Raw genomic sequence first — 16,019 nt, forward strand, 5'->3', positions numbered from 1 at the left:
GGTCTGTCCTGGGGGTGGCTCTTGACTTCCAGGGGTCTATCCCTACCAAATCTTTGTAACACAAGGTGAAATTTTTCTGAGGCTCACCTGGCTCCTGAGATAAGTGCAAGTGGTGCACCACCCAGCACTGAGTACCCACTGTAGCCTGGCTGTGTATGCCTAGGCTGGGGGCACACACCAGCCCCCAACGGAATCAGCAGACCCTCAGGAAGGTCCCCAGTAGGCGTTAAAGATGCCCTGCACATGACCCTGGTGTCTGTCACCCATTATCAACCCCTTTTTAAATCAGCTTTGCTGAATTTTTCCTATTTCTCTGTGTCCCACTCCACAGCTCAAGCCTGTATGTAAGTCTTATCAGAAATCTCCTCTGGTCTGATTCCCTGTAACGGGATTTCTCAGGCCAGAGGTGCTTCGGTCTTCTCTCAAATCCTTCCCATCCTAAAGCCTGAAAATAGTAATTTTGTTTCAGTTAAAGCTGTTGATAAGACAACCTTGTTTTGATAAGATATTACTAAAGAATGAAAAGTATGTTCAGAACACCATTGAGCAAATTGGAGTAACACTCATGATAAATCTTTGCTGCTGTTTTAATAGGATTAATAAGAGATTACATAACTGAACAACTAAGCCAAAACAATCTTGCTGAGAGGACAGAAAAATCATACAGGACATGAGACATTATTTGTTTCTTTCTCTTTGTAATTATGAGATGCTAATTATGAAATAAAGATATAAGGCTCTTGGAAATAAAGGAAATTGTATTTAATGTGATACACTTGTGCTTGGAAGACAAGACAAATGCAGTGTGAAAAGACCATGTTTCCATCAGTGCTGAACTATTTTCCTCTTCCCTTCACTGGAGACCTGCTACCAACACAGATTCCTTTCTAACAACGGTCCTCACACTGTTAAGTGACAGCCCTCAGCTTCACCCCTCCGGCACAATCCCTGCTAATAACAGCTCCAAATGTGGGTTCCCAAGGGTCACTGCACTTTTACCTGATCCACAATCAAACTGCAGCATAAAGTGGTCCTACAGGAGTCTCCAGCCTCCTCATTAAATTTCTGTGCTAGAGAGAGCTGGACTGCAGCTCTGTGTGGGTGGCACATAACAAGAGACAAACCACAAAGGCAAAATGTTCTTCGTGACAAGATGATCTTTTTGCTGTTGTTCCCCTTGGCACACAAATATTTCCTCTTGCTTTCCACCTTCCCATTCTGCTCCATGATCTGATGTCTCTATAATCCTAGCTTTGATGCTTATTTTCTGTGCAGGCTGGCTTATATGCAAGTCATGACCTCCACCCTGTGGACAGAGGCGTAAAGACCAATGGACAAGAGGAATCTCTCTGCAGCCTGGTGGGATCTGCCTAAAGCAGCGGTGGGAAGGGCAGTGAGGGGCTGCCACATCCCGGTCCCCCCTTTTCCTTGAAGAAGAGAAGCAGATGAAGGCTGGAAAGAGATGGAGAGGTGAGGACCCTCTGGCACCGGCTTTTGGGCTGCCTCCCACAGATTCCTGCCACTGGCGTCATGGCCAGAGCCTGAGCTCCTCAGGTTTGTTTGTTTAGTTAACTGGATTTTGTTGCTGAGTTCAGTTCTGTGTGGGTAAAAAAATCACTAGCAAAGGCTTTACAAAGGAACTCAACAGGCATCGGGAAATCATGGTGAACCATGAATACCAAAAGATGCAGGACATTGATCCAGAGAGGCAGTGAGTCTCAGGGTGACTGTCCCTTGTCATCTCCTCCTCTTCAGGGGAGCCCTCTTTTTTACCTTCTGGATTAAATGTAAAACTTTAATTAGTTTTTCTATTTACAGACCTCTATATGATAGCAATCGATACTAACATTTCCAAAGAAATGCTGTAATAGAAAAACTGAAAGCAGTATAAAGATATTAGTTTAACAAATTTTCCTTTAAAGATAATGAGCTGTAAACTTTTAGTCCCAGAAATTATTTCATTTCCTGAAATGCCCTGTATTTCGATGTATTGGGCCACATTATGCCTGGTTAACTTTGACCATCACCATATTACAACTGGGATTAATTTGTGACACCATATTATAGATCAGTATTTGTTTGACAGTAAATGCATTTTTCCCCAAATGGACTTCTGAGGTGTCTGAAATACGTATAAATCTAAGTAAATCTAGTGAATTGCTTCAGCCAAGAAATGCAAGAGGGAAAAATTGTAAAAGGTTGACACAGTTGAAATTAAATTAAATCTATTATTTCAGAATTTTTATGATAAAACTTTTCATTTCAAAATATCAAAACTACAAACTCCCTACTTTTCTTATAAAATGCCTTTTTTTTCTTTCATTGTAGAAAAGAAGAATGGAGTGTAGGGTGCCACTGAAATATTGTGGAATTTAATTTTTTTTTTCCAAAACGTAATGTGAGTAAATGTCTGGCAGGTTTCTGCATAGCAGCTGAGGCTCTCTCTGACATGCCACTTGAGATGCTGAGTACCTTACAAACTGAACCAGGGATGAACAGGCCTTCCATGTTTCATTACAGTCAGGTTTATAGTTGATTATCCTAAGGAAATGTTGTTATGTATTTATCTCTTTTCTTATATTTTTTATAACTGTTAAAATGTGCAGTTGTCAGAAAAGAACCTCAGAGACTTTGCTGTTAATCTGCCTTCATTTTGAAAACTGACTATTGATACCTAGACTTTTCTGCTATTCTTTTTAAACAATTCTTTATCAATAGTAGAACTCCACCTTTCATCCCATTGGTTTTATTTCTTTATTTCTTTAGAGGCTTTGGGGAAGACATTTGTGTAAAAGCTTTTTGAAAGTCCAGACACACTGTAATTTTTGTGAGATGTGACTTCCCTCTGCAAAAGCTGCATCACCTTTTTAAATGTCCTGACCTATTATATTCTTGTTTACACTTCCCTAACGTGCCTCTATCGAAGACAGACTTACTGACCCATGGTTTCCAGGAACATCTTTGCAACCTGTTCTACAAATGGTTGTCACACTTGCTACCTTTTCTTTTCTGTGCACCAGACCTGATTTTAGGCTATAAAGCACACTCTGTTATGCAGCATTTTCATGTTTGAGTTCTTTCGAAAGTCCTTCACAAAAAGCTTTGGTCCTGGCAATTTGAAAGAGACTACTCAAGTACAAGGAATAGAAGAGAAACCAACAGTCAAACGTATCAAAGGTAAATGACTCAGTGAATAATGTCAGTACCAGCCTGACCCATAGAGCAAAACAGTGAAAGAGAAAGAAGTTACACTGCAGACTGGGAAGCAAATGCAGAATGAAATTATGAAATTGTATAAAAGAGGAAATAAAACCAGTACTGGGCTGACACTTGGAGATTATTTGAAAATACAAAATTGCTTTTTGTGATGAAGAAATAAAAACAAGAAGCAACTTCAGGAAAAAAATGCTGATGATTTTATGGTATGAGAGAATGCTGATCAAACTTAGTGAATTTTATTTTACAAGTTGGGTGACATTTCTTGAAAGAGTTATTTTGAGTAACTGAAATTATAGTTAATCAAGTGGGAATCAGATCATTCTGAGTTGAAAAAATTGAATGTTTTTAAGGTACTAAAAAGTGTTTCAATCAATTTGTTAGACACATCTGCAGACATGGCATTGTAATACCACCATTGATAGAAAGGCATGACAAATCCTAACTTTACCAGCCCAGCAATGAAGGCAGCCTTCTTAGTAAAAATTTCAGGTTCCTATTTTGAAATCAGTATGATACTGATTTGCCCCATGATTCATTGACCACTATAAACGGTTTTATCTTTCCTAATATTCAGCTGAACTGAGGAAGTACATTCCTTGTAGCTTCAATTTTCTTTGAAGTTGGAAGGAATTTATACTCCAAGTAGAGTCAGTAAAAGTTTTCTAAACACACCTCCTATGCAAAATAAATTTTCAGATTTTATTTTGGCAGCAAAATTTCTATTATGAAGTCTGTTAGTGCAAACCATTATAAAATCCACCTGTGTGTTCAGTTTATATTGTGTGGACATTCCAAAAGGATACACTCATACAAAAGAAAAATTAAAAAGTGAAATCACATCGATAGTATAATATAATCATCCTTTATGATTTCCTGAAGTAAGTACTGGGTATAAATGGAGAAAAGCAAGCAGCTGTAATTCTTATCAATAGCCAGTTCGATAAGAAGGACTGAGGTCCAACAGGAAATTCTCCTAAAGCAGACTCCTCCAACAGAGAGCAAACAGTGAAAAATGTTAAGCAGATATTAGTCTGAATCTAACAGTAAAATGATTATATTGAAACCTAACAAGAGGAAACAGGCATCAACTTCTTATAATTAATCAATTCTACAAAAAAAAAAAAATCTTGTTTCTCTATTCTCTTTCCTCAATACCCTGATCTACCAGTCCCTGAAAATCTAGAAAAGGTGAATTAAAACACCTCCCTCCTCCAACAGCCATCCCTCTGCTATGAGGCTGTGCAGTGTTCCCATCCAGCCCTTCTCGCTCTGCCCAGGTCCCCCAGACCCACCACATCCCATTACCCAGACACAGCCAGGGTGCACAGCTCAGGGGACTCACACCCCCCACATCCTGACATGTCACACACACAGCACTCAGCCTCAGAGAATCCAACTGCCCATTTCAGGCCAATCTTAGGTCATTTCATCTTTTCTGTTCTGTAAACTGTTTCAGTGCTACCAACCACTGGTATTTTTCCTGGATCATTACCCACACTTATCTCTCTCTGCCTGGTGATACATGGTTGGACATTTTGTGTTTTAATTCTGCATGTCCTGACATTCACAGGTTGCATTAACTAAAACTTGAGTTTTCATTTCCCGGTGCACTTGGTGCCATGAAAGGGTATGAGAAACAGTTCATCAAACCTAATCCCTCATGAACGAAGCTTGGAGCACCTCATATAGTGTGTGTGTGTGGGAAGACTAGGACAGACATATAGATTTCACAGTCAATTTTACATCACAACATTGGGTCTTTCTATTGTTCTGCAAAATATCTCTCTTTTCTGAGAGTTTTCATTTCCTTTTTGAATGTGTGCAGTTTGCTACTCCTGCCCTTCCCACAAAGAGGAAGTGGGTAGAAAGAGGGGGCAATGCTATAGCAACAATAATGAATCATTGTGAAGTCAGAAATATAAATATCATCAGAAAACAACATTCCAGTTTAGCCTACAATCAGAGCTCTTTGTGATATTGTGTCTGTATTCCTAATGTATTTTATGTTTATTTGTTTATCAGCTCTACTTTGGAAGTGAATCACTGGGGAAATTATGAATTTCACCAGTGGAACAGAAACACAAGAAAATGATTGAGGATCATGAAAGTTGTGAACAAAACTAAACAGGATCAAGACTTTCAACTGCAGTGAAAAAATCATCAAGAAAATAGTAATTAGGAAAGAGAAATATAGGAAGTCTTTAGATACCTGCAAAGATACTGATCCTCCTTCCCTGAGACACATTCTGCAGTGAACTATCTACATAAGGATGTTTTGTGCTTCTAAAACAGGGACAGAAGAAACAACTCTAACAGAAGCTATACTTCAAAGACTTGAGAAAATGTCCTGTACTGTGTACAGTTCTGACAGTGTGCAGACACTAATAATTTGGCAAAATTCACTTCTGCCATAATAGCCTAGTCTGATGCTCTCTGAGCAGAATAAGTTGTCCTAGCAAAACTAGTTCTACTGGAGTAATTCTCACCTGTAGAGACTCTTGAAGGAACTGCTAAAGTACTCCCAAATATTGTCACATCACTGCCCTTATGACATTGCTGTATCAGCAAGCTTGTAACAGTGTCCTGTTCCAGAAAGGAATGAGGACATTAAGTCCTTCTTTCCAGGAAGAGAAGAAAAAGATTCATTTCTGTGAGACTTCCACTGTGTAAGAGCACACAACCATAGAAGCAGGCACAGTGCTGTCACAAATAACAGCAGCTAAAAGCTAACAGTTTGTTGATGACAGCAACAAACCTGCACTTGGGTCCAATTTCTGATATGAAAAAAAATCTCGTGTCATTTATTTTGCTAAATCGATGCAGAAACACACACACACTTATTTTGCTAAACTGATGCAGAAACACACACACACACATATGCACACAGACACCTCTGTGATTTTCCATCAGTGGAAGATCAGCATCTGAACTGCATGGCTGGCTGGTGAAACACCTCCATACATGTTGTCACAACCATTAATTTCAGCATCTTGATCCTCTCTCTGATAAGGAGGGGAGGATGAGCTAGCCATGAACCTTTCCTTTAATGCAACAATTATTTGACAAAACGATATTTTACTGGGGACAGCCTGGTGTGTGGTAGCATTTATTTAATTGGCAATGCAATTTTTTGTGCAGATGGCTACGTGGGGCAGAAAGGCTCAGCCTGTCCAGGGAGGCAGGGATACATGGCTATGTGCTGTATTCTCTTCTGTTTCCAGATCTACCCGCCCGAGTGAGCTCTGCACCTCCTGCCTGGGCATCTCCAGCACTCCAGAGCTGTAAAAGCTGGAAATGACTCCAGGGCTATTACAGCTGAGTCATATCTGCAAACAGACTGCTATGATGAGTGCTTAGCTGCTTGGTGACCTGGGACCTCTGCTGAGTACTGTGGCTTCCATCTCTGCCAGTCTGCACCTGCAATGTCATGCACAGGCAGGATGAGAGATGTAACCTTCTGCAGAGCTCCTAGCGGGGTTCAGTCTATTCCTAAAGGACAATACTGATGCTGAAACTAAGGTATAGATGAAACAATAAATACAGTTACCCAAATACAAGCTACACTTTCTCATATGTACTGAGATCTTTTTCACTCTCTAACTTGTTTGAAGACTTGTCACAGCTGACAGACAGCACTCTTGCCAGTTTCAATGAGGCTGAAGGACTGGAGAGAGATAATCCTTCAAGGACTGCATGAGTCGTGTGCTCAGTCTGTGCCAGTAGGGGGGTAGAGGACTTGTGTAAGAGATTGTGCATAACAGAAGAGGTTGTGCACACCCTCTGAGTACAGGCTTTTGTAAATGCAACCCTGTGACACAAATGTAGGCTAGTGTTACACCAAGTGTGAATGGGACTTCAAGGTTAGAAATAGCAAAACCTTGGGCTTTCACTGATTTGTTCTGGAAAACATCAGAAAAGCTGTTTTTTTGTTAGTGTGTGCTGTATTTAACACAGCAAAGTTCAGCTCACAGTGAGTCACTGTTAAAACCTGTCTGGAGAGCTGGGTACCTGTTACTGCCCTTCTTCTCTCACTTCACATATAGAAACTGTATGTTCTGCCTTGAACAGAAACCTAGCTTAGGAAAAGCTTCCAATGCTAAGAAATCTAAAAGACATAAGTAGAAAAATGCTGAAGGGACAACATTAAATGAAAAATATAATAAAAAATCAATTTTAATAGACATCTTGATGGGTCTGTTGACACCACCGTTATAATGTCTGTGTGGCCCTTAATAATACATGACTCTTTGGAAGTCTGTAATTTTCATCATTGTAAGTTTTTCACATAAGATAATTTATGGAACCTTGTCATTCTGCTTTATATGATTAAGGTTATATTTTATTCCAGGTTCACTCCAGGTCTTCTGTAAGAGATGTACACAGCCTTGTTACAGCTCCTGTGTGATAATAAATTCAATGTATAAATGTTTTACGCCTACCTTTGGGTTTCCATTTATAATTTTTATGTAGTTTTTGATGCCAGAGGTGCTATGCCTAGTGTCTTTCCATCAGCCCTAGATAGATTTGTAAGTCTGTACATCTTTTGTGTTTCTATAGGGATAGAACAGGGCTCAGTTTTGAGTACCTTATTGCTATTTTCAAATTTCCTTGTAACAGTCATTTAAAGGTTTGTGTAGTTTTTATTTAGCCTCAAAACATAGAAACATTTGTCTAATTAAATCATATACATTTTATTAACATTTTTATTTAATATTTAATCACATCTTAATTTTAATATGTTGTATGAAAAGGTACTTGTGCCTGCATGTGTCTGAAACCAAGACAACCTGAAACCCTGTGCTAAAACATCCTTAACAGCTGCTACCTCGGTAAGGGTACAGTAATACTGATGAGTGTTAGTTCTGTGGATAAGATTCATATATATGCAAAACTGGAAAATACATACAGTTACATCTGAATCAAATTGATATACATATATAGAAACCTTTTTTTCCTGTGGAATAGTGTACCTTACTAACAAATAACAGTAACTTCAAGCCATTATTCATTGTGGCAGGATAATAATTCATCTGAATTGTGCATGTAATTAATGCTGTTCCAAGGGTTTGTTTGCAGTCAATCAGTCTGTATAAACATAATAACTCCAACTATCAAGGCAAAGGAACATAATGGTGTGTACTAATTGAGCTATAGGTTCATCTACTCTAAAATTTTCCTTTTAAATAGAACAAAACTGGTTTTATTTTAAGAATTTTCAAAGGTCTGTTTAAATTTGCTTATTGTGAGTTTTATTGTTGGCATATACAGCTTTTCTCTAGAGTAAAGCTTTAGCATGTCTTCTCATTTAGGGGTAAAACTATGGGAAATAATGTAGGCTTTTTGGTTCCCCTCTGATGAAAAAAACCAAGTGGTGTCTTTTTGAATCCTCTTCCCTGGATTTAAATACCAACAACTTTATGCAACAATGTCCCTTGTGGTTCAACTAAAGCAAAAAGACCTCAGCTGTGAGTGTTAAGCTCAAAAAAGTAAAGAAAAAAAATCTGCAGCATTACAGGCCGTAAGGAAGCTGGACACAGATAAGAAAATTACATTTTTTGTAGGAGAAGGAATAGTATATGTGCAGGTGTGTTTGTGTGTGATTACATTTTCCTAATCAATTTCAAGTCTTATCTTGATGGCAGAGAGGAAGGTTGGTAGCAATCGCTACCGGAACCACCATGTGCCAAGGGCCTCAGCCTTGCTACCTCCAAGGAAATGAAAACCTCACCCAGAAAATTAGATTGGCCTGATGCTTGGATACATCAAACTGAAGGATTGATCAAAGAAGCATAGCATAAAAGACAGCACAAACACTGCTTTAGTTCCTTGGAGACTGAGAGAAAGCCCCAAAAAGCTAAGAATAAAGGCAAAAAAATTCACAGTTTCCAAGCAGGTGCTGCAGGAACTACAAATATAAAACAAGGCCCACGAGCTTACACCACATAGAAAAGGCTATTGGCATGGTGTATAGTAAGGATTTAGAATATTCCATATAAAAGCAGAAGCAGATATTAATATTGTGATTAAAATTACAAAAACTGGCAGACAGTGATGACAGCCAACATTATCAGAGATTTCAGTGAATATTCATCACTGAATATATATCACTGAGAACTGGCAATTCTGCGAGTGCTTGCGATGAGCATATGATGATGAACTTCTGTTTGATCATCTCTGAGTTTCTTACCCATTGATCTGTGTCTCAAAAGCTAGGACTTATAAAAGGGGCAAAGGCAATTTCTCACCTTTTTGACATTTTGAAAGAAAAAACTTATGCTGAGGGGGCTGATGGATGGACACGGGAATAAAATCTGAGTTTGTCAAGTAATTGTAGAACGCTCTCGGTTGGGAAGGACCTTCAAAGATCATCTCGTCCAATCTCCCTGTCATGGGCAGGGACACCTTCCACTAGAGTAGGCTGCTCAACCTGAGTAATGTCAGGCTACTCCAAAGACTATATCAGCTACCATCTATTATTTTTCACATTCTGCTTATGAAAATAGTGAAGCTGAGAAAGATTTGACTAAAAATGTTCATCCCAAAACTGCAGTATCACCTATTTAATTAATTACATATTCTTTCATAGGAAGAAGAAATGCACAGATAACTCCAAATACGGTAGACTTGATTCATCTTAAAACCCTTGAAAAATTGACAAAGTAAAGTCCTGGCTTTTTCTAGAAGTTTTGAAGATGCCACCTGCACTGCTAATAGGTTTAAATGCTTCTAACCTCATCATTCACAGTACTTATTCCCCATCTGAGCAGCATGTTTTGCTTTGGAAAAGAAGCAAATAATTAAATAACAGGATTTCTTAGGACTGTAAGTGTCTGGTCGCTACCTGTGTGAAAAAAATCTGAACATTTTGAAGCTATTTATCAAGTTCTTTCTGCACTAAACCGACTCTGTGACATCTTTTGTCTCTCTATAATGGCTTCCTGGAAGCCATGTTCAAAACAGTTTGCCATACATGAAAAGGCAATAGTGCTTTGGTACAGCATATAATGCACATGCTGAAAAACAGGTGCAAAATCCTGTGTCATGAGGGACTCTATTTTAAAATAAAAAGCCTGTTAGTGAAGTAGCTGAAGAGATAGAATCTATTAGACTTCCATTAGAACCTTGTTTCCTTCTGAAAACAAGGTTTGTGAACTACATAGGAAAAAAAAATAAATTCACCCATCCAGGAGCTGAAGAAATCAATGGTTTCAAAGTCACAGAAACTTCCTTAACAAGTAGAAAAATAAGTCACATTCTGCAAAAGACAGTTCTAAACGTTGTGTTTTCAAAAAATTCTTAACACATATGATGCAGAATGATGTGGATTGAGAAAAATTAACCCTGTTTCAAGAGCATACACAGATCATAACTGCCAAACTCCCACAAGTGCAAAATATAGAAGAAAAAACCAAAAACCCAACCACCACCAGGCTATTGTTAGGAGTATAGTATGACTTAAACATTTACTAATATTAAAATATTGAATGACCAAATTTACTGGTCCAGTGCAAAAATATTTTGTGAAATAACCAGGGGAATTGTAGAACAAAAACCATCTAGTAATTATTCCAAAGCACTTGGCTTCGTCAAAATTATAAGAGCTCCTACGGTGCTGATACTTTAATGAAAACTATGGCTGACCTGGTGATGCCATATTTTGCTGTGTCCTAAGTGTTGCTGCCTTCCAGAATTTCTGGGAACACCAGAAAAATCTGTGTCACACACACTGGATTTGACAAAACTCACCACTGTCCCTTCCTCTCTGGCCTCCTATAAAGTGAAAATTGGCTAAAGTACTTATTGAGAGATATATATACACTTTTATCTTTTACATATATTTTAAAGATAGGATTTTAAAGTTTCACTTTGAATAAAATTCTGTTTTTAAAATATCACAATTAATGCTTTCTTAGACGTGGTTAAAGAAAAACTAGCAAAAAAAAAAATAAAACAAACTAGCAGTTGTCTTGCAGTCCCAAGAGTGATGTTTTGCTTACAAATATGACAATAATATTCTTTACCAGATGTGTGTCTGGGCTTGTTAAAACATGTTTTTATATAATCATGACATGTGTATGGCTTTATGATTTATGTTTTTCAAAATGGACCACTAATAATTCTCTTAACAGAAGAATTGGAATAATAAGCTTTAAGTAATTCAAATGACCACTTGAGGGGTGGGCCTGTGTGAATCTCATGAAGTTCAACAAGGCCAAATATAAGGTCCTGCATCTGGATCAGGGCCATTCCAAACGCAAATATAGGCTGGGCAGAGAATGGATCGAGATTAATCCCGAGGAGAAAGACTTGGCAGTGTTTGTGGATGAAAAGCTCAACACGACCCAGCAATGGGTGATTGCAGTCCTGAAGGCCACCCATATCCTGGGCTACATCAAAAGAGGCATGACCAGCAGGTGAAGGCAGTTGACTTTCCCTCTCTACTCTGCTCTTGTGAGATCCCACCTGAACTACTGTGTCCAGCTCTGGGGTCCCCACACAAGAAAGATGTGGACTTTGTGGAATGAGTCCAGAGGAAAGCCATTAAGTTGATCCCAGTGCTGAAGCACCTCTCCTATGAAGACAGGATGAGAAAGTTGGGGCTGTTCAGCCTGGAGAAACGAAGCCTCCAGGAAGACTTTAGAGCACCTTCAGTACCTAAAGGGGGCTTACAAGAAAGCTGGAGAGGGACTTTTCACAAGGCCATGTAGGAATAGGACAAGGGAGGATGGCCTAAAGCTGAAGGAGGGTAGATTTAGATTAGATATTAGGAAGAAATTCTTTACTATAAGGGTGGTGAGACACCGGAACTGTTTGGTGGGCTTCCCATCCCTGGAGGTGTTCAAGACCAGGCTGGATGGGGCTCTGAGTAGCCAGAGTAACCCAGCTTAGAGAACTACCTCAAGAATTGTACTGTCAGTAACCAGTCCAGCTGCTTGACCATCTGTAAGTCATTACTGCGTACCCCATGCAGTATTTGTGAGCGCAGAAGGCCTAGCAATATCTTTACCTCCTTGTCGAATCCTGGTGTGGGTGCAGTCTGTAGGTTATCATGTTTTGTTAGATCTTCACTAACTGAGCTTATTGAAAATCATATTAATTTTTGCTTCCATGTCATTAGTAAATTTGTCTTGTAAAAGACCTGGTTGTTGCTCAGTTTACTCAGAAACTCTATTTATTCACTCTGGCAATAAGTTCTACTTATTTCTTAAATCCTGTTTCCTACTGATGTTAAGCATCAGTCTTGGCATGCAAACAGTAATGGCCACAGAAAAGTTTCAGGAAAGGAATTAGAAGAAAGCTCATTGTGAGATCCCCAGGTTTGTGGATGATACTACGTTTGTTTGGGTGATCAAATGCCACTGATAGCAGGAAGGATTTCACAGAATGGAGTGAGTTTGCAGAAAGCTAGCAGGTAAACTTCAGTGTAGAAATGTAGGGAAACATAGTAAGGGAAAAATAATCTAAATAATCTAAACCATGGCTATATAATGCTGAAGTCAGACCTGGCCATTTCACCATAGGAAGATCAAGAAAGAAGGAAGAAAGGAAGGATGAAAGGAAGAGAAAGAAAGAAAGGAAGAAAAAAAGGAAGGAAGGAAGGAAGGAAGAAAAGAAAGAAAGAAAAAAAAAGAAAGAAAGAAAAGGAAGAAAGAAACAAAAAGAAAGATAAAAAAAGGGCACAAAATAGAAACAAAGGCATCATTTGGCTGCTTTGTAAGCATCCTTATGAAAACATTTTGAACTGCATTCAGCTCTGGTCTCTACAGCTCACGGAGATACTGGAGTTCAAGAAGGAACAAAGAAGGATGACTGAAGTGATTAAGGGAATGGAGTAACTTTTTAGTGAGGACAGAGCTTCTCTATTTAGAGAGTAATGAGTTAAGGCTGGATTTGATTAAGGGTTGCAAAATCCATGCAGCAGAAAAGTTGAGTTGGGGTATGGTATTGCCCAGATTCTGAAATACAAGAACATCATTCAATGAAACAAATAAGAAACTGGTTTAAAACTTATGGAAAGTTATTTTTTTTGCATAAAGAGTTTTGAATGTCTAGAATTTGCTTCCAAAGAAGATCATACAGTCAGACAGTAAGAGCAAACTCAAAAAAGAATTGGACACATTCTTAGACAAAGGGTCCACAGAGAGTAATGGGAATAGTCACAAGTTACCTTCTAACATCCACAGCCAATGATTTTGGATGCTGAGGGAGTACAGGGAGAATGGACCTGTGACTTTGACCAGGCTTTCATCCCCAAATGGCATCACTTCCTGCTGCTGTTGGAACATAACAAGGGACCAAAGGATTTGCATGTTACTCCAATTCTGCTGAAAATTCTATCCTTCCTTTCTCCCATCTTCTCCTTTTGTCTCAGCTTAGATTTTATATTTCTGTTGTGTTCCTTTGGAAAAGTATTAATTCAAGCTCAGAAAATCCTTTTTACCTTCATTACTTAATAAAGCATATATCTTAGAAAATACCTACTATGAAAATATCTCAGAAACATCTATTTACTATGCTTCCAGCATGACACACTTACTGACACAGTAAAAACAAAGAGATGAGGGAAGCTGGGCTCACTGACATCATCCACAGGATTGAATTTCGGGTATCTCCTCCCTAAAAAAGTTTTCAAGAGAGAACCGATATGTTCTCAAAAAATTATTAAGAGATAAATAAAGCAGGATTACTTTATTTCATGTCAATTTAAATTGGAGAACAAGAATCTATGACTAAAAATATATAGTTTGAATTGCAAATAATTGTATTATCTCCATACATTATTAGGGTACATATTTCTTTTCAACAGATAATAATCATGACTACATGTATTTCAGTTTTTGTTCACAACTCATTTATGAAAACACACAGTGTGTAGATAACCTTCTACATCTCTTGCCAGAGCTGAGGTCTTGGAGCTTGTGGGGAAGAGGATATGCAGTTCTCCCACTCTTGTCTTTCTACAGAACATGCACAATTTCAGTTGAAGTCTTTGCCATTTTTCCCTTGGAACAACTGAGTCTGAGGAGATCTCAGAGTCTTTATTATGGCATCCTCCAATTAAACCTATTTTAAATAGGCTGAAATGGTTGTTTTTAATCTTGGCAGTGTGAGGGCAGTGATTCAGCATTGTCACAACTTAAGGATGTGAGCAGGTGCGAGGAAATGACAGATTTATTCCAGTGCTGTGTGAGTAGGAACATGCCAATGCAGTCTGCTAAAGGATCAGGTCTTCCACAACATAATGATACCCAACTGGTATAGATGTCTTTAAAAATGAAACATCATTTACTGCTTTGGCTTCTGAAATGTTAGAACATAATTTTAAAACTTCTGTATTACCCATTTTACACAATTCTTTGGTGCAGCAGTGCTTTCTTTGGAGTGATGCTTACACTGCAAATCACACAGCAAACAGCACTGCCTGGTACTGATCCCCCGAGAGCTGGATCAGGCATACAATTTGACAAGTTGAACAAATTTAAAACCTTAAACCATGGGTGGACTGCTTTGAGTAGGAAGGTATCTGTGACTATTTAAAATTTTCTACCCACTGTACTGGCTAAGAAAAATCTAGGTTCCCACTACTGTTTCCATAAGCTTCTCTTCCAAGATTTACACACCTACTATGTATTTTCCCGGTGTCTCTAAACCCCATGCTCTACATGATAAATAGATATTCAATTTGAAAAGCTATAATATACTTCTATTTCATCATGTTTATTAGAGATCTGACACACACACTTCTTTTCTAATTTGTAATTGGACATGAGAACAGCCATAGCTGTAAGAACAGAGATAATATAACTCCCTCCTATTAAGATAAATTAAGTGTAATGCACACCAAATGAGAAAACAAAGGCATTATTAACAATGATGAGGGGCAGGCTCGAGGACTTTGAAGCTCCAGTGCCCAGTTTTGAGCTGCACCACTCTTCTGAGTTACAACATACCAACTACAGCAGTTCTTGCCCAGAGACCTCACCACATCGAGCCTTGCTAAATACTTTACAGTTCTGCAAATGGAATTTGTGATGGGTCAAAAGCTACAGATCCATGATTTCACAGAAATGGCAAGTGATGGCATATGTTGAGGATAAAGGAAGGAAAGAAAGAGGATGCAGAAGGAGCTTGGCATAAGGATAAATGACCTAATGTAAAAAACGTATGTAGACCTGACTCCAAACATCCTAACATTAATGTCGGAAAAGACTGGGATTTGCATCTTCAGGAACACAGACTTGACAGATGTTTGCTCCATATCAGCAATGTGCATCTTTTACCAAATCATTTATACTTTCAGGTGATAGCAAATTTGAGTGCAGGACTCCAAAGTAAGTGGATTCCACCTACTAAGTTCTGCTTGAGCCCTGTTGCTGCAGTTACACCAGCAATGCCACACAAACACAGAAGTTGTCAGCTATACTGACAAAAAAATGTAGCTTTCTCGATTTCTGCTGAAATATGATAAGCATTTATCTCAGTGGCAATGGCAGCAGAAGCAGCTCTTGTGCACTTAACCCTGGCACTGGCTTTCTTGTTGTGCCAATGCAACTGTCTGTGGCCTCACATTGATCCAGAGGAGAGATTAAAAATCACAGAATCATAGAATGACTTAGGTTGGAAAGGACCTTAAAGATCATCTAATACCAAGCCCCATGCCATGGGCAGGGACATCTTTCAGTAGACCAGGCTAGGGTTACCCATAGCCCCTTTCAACCTGGCCTTAAACACTTCCAGAGATGGGACATCCACAACTTCTCTGGGCAACCTGTGCCAGTGCCTCACCAGTGCCTCACCAG

The 16,019-nt window shown here is 38.8% G+C and overlaps 1 protein-coding gene across 2 annotated transcripts in view; it reads right to left on the reverse strand.

Annotated features, from left to right (window-relative positions):
• KCNK13 (potassium two pore domain channel subfamily K member 13) overlaps window positions 1-16,019 on the reverse strand; it is an 80,264-nt gene that overhangs the window by 27,368 nt on the left and 36,877 nt on the right. The gene's annotated exons all lie outside the window — the stretch shown is intronic.

Source organism: Lepidothrix coronata, unplaced genomic scaffold (genome assembly GCF_001604755.1).
Source record: "Lepidothrix coronata isolate B3197 unplaced genomic scaffold, Lepidothrix_coronata-1.0 Scaffold43, whole genome shotgun sequence".
Taxonomy (NCBI): Eukaryota; Metazoa; Chordata; class Aves; order Passeriformes; family Pipridae; genus Lepidothrix; species Lepidothrix coronata.